Source organism: Convolutriloba macropyga, unplaced genomic scaffold (genome assembly GCF_964194025.1).
Source record: "Convolutriloba macropyga unplaced genomic scaffold, txConMacr16.3 SCAFFOLD_1013, whole genome shotgun sequence".
In the NCBI taxonomy this organism is placed as follows: domain Eukaryota; kingdom Metazoa; phylum Xenacoelomorpha; order Acoela; family Convolutidae; genus Convolutriloba; species Convolutriloba macropyga.
The window spans coordinates 32,501-41,493 of record NW_027452697.1 but is presented as its reverse complement, the minus strand read 5'-3'; the positions used below and the strand labels follow the sequence as shown (position 1 = coordinate 41,493).

General features: G+C 41.8%; 2 pseudogenes; both read left to right on the top strand.

Moving 5' to 3' along the window:
* Positions 1-6,908: 6,908 nt before the first annotated feature.
* On the top strand, positions 6,909-7,060 carry LOC142357721 (5.8S ribosomal RNA; annotated as a pseudogene).
* A 1,683-nt stretch (positions 7,061-8,743) lies between these two features.
* The window catches only part of LOC142357720 (large subunit ribosomal RNA), a 4,285-nt pseudogene continuing 4,035 nt past the window's right edge, over positions 8,744-8,993 (top strand).

Sequence of the window (8,993 nt, the reverse complement as noted above, 5' to 3'; positions counted from 1 at the left end):
GAGCAGAACTGAAGCTGAAAAGCAAAATAAATGACAGGTCTGTCCAAATCAATAAACTTGAAATCCAGTGTGGTCACCACGGGTCACGAGGTGAATTCCTAGCGATTGTCTGCTGAACGTATAGGAAGGCCCGAAACGAACGATAATTTCATTGCACAGTGGAGATACTATACGTTCAGGAGTAGCATACATCGGGTTTGATCTATGATCATGTCTGGTCTCCGAGGATCCACCGGGTTACCAACTGGCACCGCTGTACTGGGTGTAAAACTGGGCCACCTGAAGTCCCGGGTGTAAAACTAGGTGCCTCTGTGCCAAAGTAGCGGCTTGCGTAGTGCATTATGCCTCCGGCTTGCGAAATGGTTATAAGCAATAACAACAGGACGCCGCGGGGTGTTCACTTAAAGGAGTAACGTTCTCTCAAGGGAGGGGATCTAAAAATCTTGATAAAACATTTATTCTATGCAAAATTTGTGCGCAAATTTTGCAAAGTAAAAAGCTGCACTGTAGCAAATTCTATGTGTGTAGCATTATTAGGGAAGTGTTGTTTGATGGCACCTCTCTACTTGATGCACCAAAGAACTACCTTGATGGCTCATGACCGCTGGTAATCTGTCGTCGCTAGTAGTTCGGAACTGAGAACAAATATGTTCGCAAATTACAACAATTATACAGCATATTGCTGAATAAAGCAGAACCGAATAATACTCAGTGACTTTACACCAAGACTGACTAATGTCTGGATTGTATCGTCCTACTCGAGTAAGGCGAAGAAAAGCTAGAAAGATACGCTTTTCACAAAGCAGGCTTAATGCATGCAAACCAAGGAGGAAGGAGTGATGCCCCTCCTTATAATAAGCAGAACCAAATAAAGAACAGACAGCATCATCTGTACAGTGACCAAGAAGAGGTGAAACTTCTGTATGTGAAAAGGCAATTTGAGCGAGATTTATTAGCAGACTAGTATTATGTTGTTTCTAGTAGGCGAAAGCCGAAACATCAACATGTGAAAATCTGATATTAAATCCTCAATCATTTTCCCTAGTATTATACAGCTATGAGTAACCTTAATTGGACACGGCAATTATTGCTGACCGGTGAAACTTTCGCATGGGAAAGACACACACACTTCTTGACAAAGCAATAAGTATTATGCTGTTTCTAGTACGCGAAAGCAGAAACATCAGCATGTGAAAGTTGTGAAGTTGAAGAATTTTTGTGTTGAGTACGATGTTGTTACTAGTAACCATGTCGACAGCTGAGAACTGTTCTCTAACCAATAGAAGGTGAAACTTCTGTATGTGAAAAGGCAATTTGAGCGAGATTTCTTAGCAGACTAGTATTATGTTGTTTCTAGTAGGCGAAAGCCGAAACATCAACATGTGAAAATCTGATATTAAATCCTCAATCATTTTCCCTAGTATTATACAGCTACTAGTAGCCGTAATTGGTCAGGGAAACATTGTTGACCGGTGAAACTTCACATGGGAAAGACACACAAATTACTTGACAAAACAATAAGTATTATGCTGTTTCTAGTATGCGAAAGCAGAAACATCAGCATGTGAAAGTTGTGAAGTTGAAAAGTTTTTGTGTTGAGTACGGTGTTGTTACTAGTAACCATGTCGACAGCTGGAAAGCTGTTCTCTAACCAATAAAAGGTAAAACTTCTGTATCTGAAGAGGCGGCGTGATTGAGATTTTTAACAGACTAGTATTATGTTGTTTCTAGTAGGCGAGAGCCGAAACATCGACATGTGAACATCTGGTTTTTAAATCATGAGTCAATTCTCCCTAGTATGATACAGTTGTTAGCCGGTATTGGTAACAGTAGAACAGAGATTTGGAGGGCAAAACCTGCTCATGGGAAATGCTCACAGAGCGCTATCTACCAGTACACATAGTATTATGCTGTTTCTAGTACGCGCGAGCCGAAACATCAGCATGTGAAATGTGTAATCGTGGGTAACTCTAAGTGTGTAGAGTACTGTGTAGTAACTAGTAGCCATGCCAAAGCATGCATTGAAACTCTTCGTGATTTAAAAAGCTCAAAGCAAGATTGACGAGGCCGCAAGGCTATGTCTTTCTAAATTCGAACAAATCGAAAGATTGTTCAAAGTACAATTAAACTGATTGATCCTGTCAGTTGCCATATGCTTGTCTGAAAGACTAAGCCATGCATGTGCAAGCGAAGCTTGAAAAAGTGGAACCGCGAATGGCTCATTAAATCAGTTACTATCTATTAGTTGATTTGCAAGCTAAATGAATAACTGCGGTAACCCTGCAGCTAATGCATGCTGATTGTCCGACACTGTCGGAGACTTTTACAAGACTACACCGGGTGATTTGCTAAGTACAGACACATCCCGTGATGAGTCCTAGTAACTGAAAGATCCCAGATAGCTTCGGCTTGGGGACGGAACTTCCGAATTTCTGACCTATCAACCTATGATGGTAGTGTAACGGACTACCATGGTTGTGACGGGTAACGGGGAATCAGGGTTCGATTCCGGAGAGGGAGCCTTAGAAACGGCTACCACATCCAAGGAAGGCAGCAGGCACGCAAATTACCCACTCTCCGCACGAGGAGGTAGTGACTAGAAATAATGATATGAACCTTTATGGTTTGTAATCAGAATGGAATGGACTTAAAAGCTCCATTGATGAACGAGTAGAGGGCAAGTCTGGTGCCAGCAGCCGCGGTAATACCAGCCTCTACAAGCGTATGCAATAGTTGCTGCGTTTAAAAAGCTCATAGTTGGATCTGTTTGAGTAGAACGGCAACATGGTCTTCAGTTAAATCTGTTGACTCGTTCCGCTCATCCTTCGCATCGAAGAAATAGTTTGCACTTAAATGTGACGAACTGTGGAAACGGTGTTTTCACCCTGAGAAAATTAGAGTGTTCAAAGCATCCTTTGGGATCGAATAATAAAGCATGGAATAATGGAGAATGACCCGCTACTCGATTGATGCCGGTTGGCTGAGTGCGGTAATGATTGAAAGGAACAGACGGGGGCATTTGTATTGCTACGTTAGAGGTGAAATTCTTGGATCGTGGCAAGACAAACTACTGCGAAAGCATTTGCCAAGAATGTTTTCATTAATCAAGAACGAAAGTCAGAGTATTGAAGAGGATTAGATACCCTCGTAATTCTGACCATAAACTATACCAACCTACAATTTGTCAAAGTCGATCTTGACTTGGCAAGAGATTAACCGGGAAACCAAAGTTTATTGGTTCCGGGGGAAGTATGGTTGCAAAATCGAAACTTAAAGGAATTGACGGAAGGGCACCACCAGGAGTGGAGCCTGCGGCTTAATTTGACTCAACACGGGAAAACTCACCCGGTCCAGACATCTTAAGGATTGACAGATTGAATATCTTTCATGATTATATGGGCGGTGGTGCATGGCCGTTCTTAGTTAGTGGAGTGATCTGTCTGGTTAATTCCGATAACGAACGAGATCTTCTCCATCTAAATAATGAAATTCACTATATGTGAATTCAAACACTTCTTAGAGGAACTATGCGGAATTAAATACCGCAGATGAAGTGAGGCTATAACAGGTCTGTGATGCCCTTAGATGTTCTGGACTGCACGCGCGCTACACTGTGTACTTTTAGATTGAGTACTCAGCCCTTGGTCCGAAATGGACTGGGCAATCAGAGAAAAGTACAGCGCTTCAAGGGGATCGTCTGTTGTAACTTGCAGACGTGAACCAGGAATTCCTGGTACTTATGAGTCAACAACTCATAGGGATTACGTCCCTGCCCTTTGTACACACCGCCCGTCGCTACTACTGATTGGATAGTTAAGCAAGAATTGCAAATTCCTACTGTTGGGACTTCGGTCTCCGGCAACGGGATGAAGCGGATCGAGCTTAATTGTCTAGAGGAAGTAAAAGTCGTAACAAGGTTTCCGTAGGGGAACCTGCGGAAGGATCAGTGATTGATTCCTTCGGGCATGGCTGCTGGTAGAGGCCATGTCTGTAGTGCGCATGACGCTCTGTCGCTAGAGATTGCTTGGCAACCAATCTCGAATTATGTATCGAGCTCAAAAACTACTTGTGTGGATACATAGTTCAGCAGTCATGGCAAGGGACTGCTTAAAGGGAGACTAGTTAGCAAAAGCAGCCTAGCAGAACTGCAGCTATCTAGATCTCAGAAGCTGGGTTATAGAAGCCCAGCTATAGACTTGTGAATGAGAAAGGCCTAAAAAGGTCCACAAGTCGCGTGGTTAGAACCGACACGCAAAAATCCCAGCGAGTGACAGAGCGTTGCGCTGTTCAGTGGGAAAGAGTTGAGCTACTCGGGGCGCCCACTGAACTTGCTCCGAGCCAAAGGCTCGAAAAAACACAGCTTAGCCTCAGATCCTTTACATAGAAGGCTAGCTAAAATAAACTTACCTTGGACGAGGGTAAAGTTTAGTCAGTTCTTAGGGGAGAGTAATCCACAGCTTCTCGCCCTCTGAACATTCTCCCAGATATGTAGGTCTGGGAGAGTCTCCTCCTGTTCTTCGGAATCTGGAGGTAGACAAAGACAGTACGATACGATCTTGCATCGGGATGACTAACCGATAATGATCATAATCTGACAATTTTTCCGGCTTGAGGCACCGGAGTCAGATTAAAGACACATACTGAACTAAAGGCGTATGTGCAAAGCTTGTCGGAGTGTAGAGAGTCAAGCTGAGTTGACTCGTCACGTGGTGATGACAACAGCCATGTGCAAAACACTCACAACTTTATCGTCTATGTGGAAAAGGTTGCTAACAGCGCTCTCTATGAGAGGCCCTCGCATATAACTATACGAGGAAAAGGCGATAGAGTTGTTTGAATGTGGGGCAGGTTCATCGACAAGCTAAGTTGATCACATTCTTGTTGTGGCATCCTACTAGAATTGGTCACGGTCTGCACCAACTCTCCCCAAGTTGGCCAGACTTAAAACTAGAAATAAGGTTTGCAGCTATGTGAACCTAGAAACTGTAAAGGAGTTGAAAGAACTTAAAGGAATTGAAAGAGGCCTTGAGGTATATCCTCTTGGTAAAGACCCACAAAAGCTCACAAAAGTGGCTTCGAAGGGCAAAACTGGTTCATCCAAAACAATTGGAGAGCTTAAAGCAGAACCAATTCGAATGAAACACTATTGGTGAAACTTCATCATGAGAACGTCACAAGCTGATCACGCTCTATGATATGACTAGTATTATGTTGCTTCTAGTAGGCTAAGCGCAAGCCGAAACATCAACATGTGAAAGTCGTAGAATTTTGCAATCAAACTGTGGCTAGTACTGTGATGTTACTAGTAACCTTTTCTTACGTCATATGGCCAAGAGAGCATTTGAAGGCGAAACTTCTGCATGGGAAAGCTGCATCATGATCAAAATTTTATATCGAGTATTATGTTGACGTTAGTAGGCCTTGGCCGAAAACGCAGCATGTGAAAGGTATAGATAAAAGTTATTGTTGCAGTCAGTACTGTGTAGTTACTAGTAGCTGGATTTAAGCTCAAAATGAGACACTGTTGGTGAAACTTCATCATGAGAATGTCACAAGCTGATCAAGCTCTATGATATGACTAGTATTATGTTGCTTCTAGTAGGCTAAGCGCAAGCCGAAACATCAACATGTGAAAGTCGTAGAATTTTGCGATCAAATTGTGGCTAGTACTGTGATGTTACTAGTAACCTTGTGTTACGTCATATGGCCAAGAGAGCATTTGAAGGCGAAACTTCTGCATGGGGAAGCTGCATCATGAACAAAAGTTTATATCGAGTATTATGTTGACATTAGTAGGCCCTGGCCGAAAGCGCAGCATGTGAAAGGTATAGATAAAAGTTATCGTTGCAGTCAGTACTGTGTAGTTACTAGTAGCTGGATTTAAGCTCGAAATGAGACACTGTTGGTGAAACTTCATCATGAGAACGTCACAAGCTGATCACGCTCCATGATATGACTAGTATTATGTTGCTTCTAGTAGGCTAAGCGCAAGCCGAAACATCAACATGTGAAAGTCGTAGAATTTTGCGATCAAATTGTGGCTAGTACTGTGATGTTACTAGTAACCTTGTGTTACGTCATATGGCCAAGAGAGCATTTGAAGGCGAAACTTCTGCATGGGGAAGCTGCATCATGAACAAAAGTTTATATCGAGTATTATGTTGACGTTAGTAGGCCCTGGCCGAAAGCGCAGCATGTGAAAGGTATAGATAAAAGTTAGCGTTGCAGTCAGTACTGTGTAGTTACTAGTAGCTGGATTTAAGCTCGAAATGAGACACTGTTGGTGAAACTTCATCATGAGAACGTCACAAGCTGATCACGCTCTATGATATGACTAGTATTATGTTGCTTCTAGTAGGCTAAGCGCAAGCCGAAACATCAACATGTGAAAGTCGTAGAATTTTGCAATCAAACTGTGGCTAGTACTGTGATGTTACTAGTAACCTTTTCTTACGTCATATGGCCAAGAGAGCATTTGAAGGCGAAACTTCTGCATGGGGAAGCTGCATCATGAACAAAAGTTTATATCGAGTATTATGTTGACGTTAGTAGGCCCTGGCCGAAAGCGCAGCATGTGAAAGGTATAGATAAAAGTTATCGTTGCAGTCAGTACTGTGTAGTTACTAGTAGCTGGATTTAAGCTCGAAGTGAGACACTGTTGGTGAAACTTCATCATGAGAACGTCACAAGCTGATCACGCTCTATGATATGACTAGTATTATGTTGCTTATAGTAGGCTAAGCGCAAGCCGAAACATCAACATGTGAAAGTCGTAGAATTTTGCGATCAAACTGTGGCTAGTACTTTGATGATGCTTGTAGCCAACCGAATTGGTTGAAAAGCCCAATAAGTAAGCTAACTTGGGAGAGCTTGTTGGAAACCAAATGCTACTAGATTGGTCCAAATACATCCTTCAACAGGGGATCACTTGGCTCGCTTTACGAAGAGGAGCACAGCTATATGTGTTAATTCGGTATGAATCGCAAGATTTGTTTACCGACCTCTCTAACGCAAAAGGCGGTCTCGGCTTCGGCTGTTGACTGCGTCCGATTCAGGGTTATATAACTCTCGATTGAACACATTGATGTTCTATTGTTGGTGCTTCCAATAAAATTGGAACACTTAAAGCAGAACCGATTCAAATAATAGCATTCTGATCAATGATTGCATTCCTTGATCAAGAACTGCTGGAGCCATTGTGATGGCGAATTTTCTTCATAAGAAAATTGCAAAGAGACGGAACTTAATGAGACTAGTATTATGTTGTTTCTAGTAAGCGGAAGCTGAAACAGCAACATGTGAAAATCAAGTTTTGTTCAATGATCTCGAGGCGATAAGTACTATGAAGCAACTAGTAGCCTAAGCATGACTCAGATTTGAGACAGTCAAAAAGACTGGCGAAACTTCTTCACATGAAAGTTACATAGAGAACTACAAATGTATACAGCGAGTATTATGTTGTTTCTAGTAGGCGAAAGCTGAAACATCAACATGTGAAAGTTGTCTGCAAACTGTAGAACGATATGTGATTAGTACTGTGCTGTTACTAGTAGCCAGTCTGACTGTAGAAGCCAAGACAAAGGGAAACTAATGCATCTGAAAAGGACAAGTTATGGAAAGGTATGCACGATAAGTATTATGTTGTTTCTAGTAAGCGGCAGCTGAAACATCAACATGTGAACGTCGTTGTGTACAGTAACCTAGAACTATATAGTCCTTAGTAACGTGCATTTACTAGTACCTGTAATTGGTATTCAGACTCAGGCAGTTTGGAATAGTTTGGCAAAGATGCACCAGAGAAAACTGGGATTTGATACAGAAATTGTTGAATACAAGTATTATGCTGCTTCTAGTAGGTTGAATCCGAAACATCAGCATGTGAAAATTGAAAACATTTCTGGTTCGAATTGTCACAAGTATTTGGTGATCTGAGTAGCCAAACTCACTACAACGCCAATTGAAGGCAAAAATTCTCAACGGGAAAAGCTATTCTCATTGAATGAGCTAACAAGACGAGTATTATGTTGCTTCTAGTAGGCGAAAGCCAAAACATCAACATGTGAAAGTCTTGCTGAACAAATTTAATGTTGTTGAGCTCAGTACCGTGTGAATTAGTAGCCATAATTGGCGAGCGAAAATTGAACTGGCGAAACTTCGTCTTTGGAAAATTGCAGATGCCGAGCACTTATTTTGCAACGAGTATTATGTTGACTGTAGTAAGCGAAAGCCGAAACAGCAACATGTGAAAGCTGTTGAAATTTGTGGTCATTTTGCAATAAGTACAAGGAGTGTAACTAGTAGCCAGGTCAAAATTTGGGATAAGAATGAGCAAAAATTCTGCATGAGAACAGTTGAAATTATGAAACTAAATTACAAAGACTAGTATTATGTTGTTTCGAGTACGCGAAAGCGGAAACATCAACATGTGAACGTTTGTAACGAAGTTTCGTTAATTTTCAGCCTAGTACTGAGCAAGAACGAGTAGCCTCATCTCCAATCCCACGCAAAATGTAGTGAAATATGTGAGTGAACCTTATTCACGGTGAGGGTTTCCCGAGGTCTGTATTGCAGCGAGTATTATGTTGCTTCTAGTAAGCGAAAGCTGAAACAACAACATTTGAAAGTTGGAATTAATGACTGAATGGAAACTTCGACCTGTGTTTGATAGTAGTAGCGAACAAAACTGCTGAATCGGTTTCTGTCTCATATTGGTCAGTGAACCAATTAAGAGACAATCAACTACATAACCTGAATTGGGCGAGAGAACCCCCTTAACTTAAGCATATCAGTAAGGGGAGGAAAAGAAATCAACTGAGAATCCCTTAGTAATGGCGAATGAACAGGGAAAAGCTCATCGGGAAGAGAAATGGCAACATTTCTCGGTGTCCGGTATGGTTTGATGCTAGACTGGTGAATTTGTCCTGATGTCTACTGGAAAGTAGCATCAAAGAAGGTGAAAATCCTGTAAAGGTCATTTTCGATACCAGTCATAA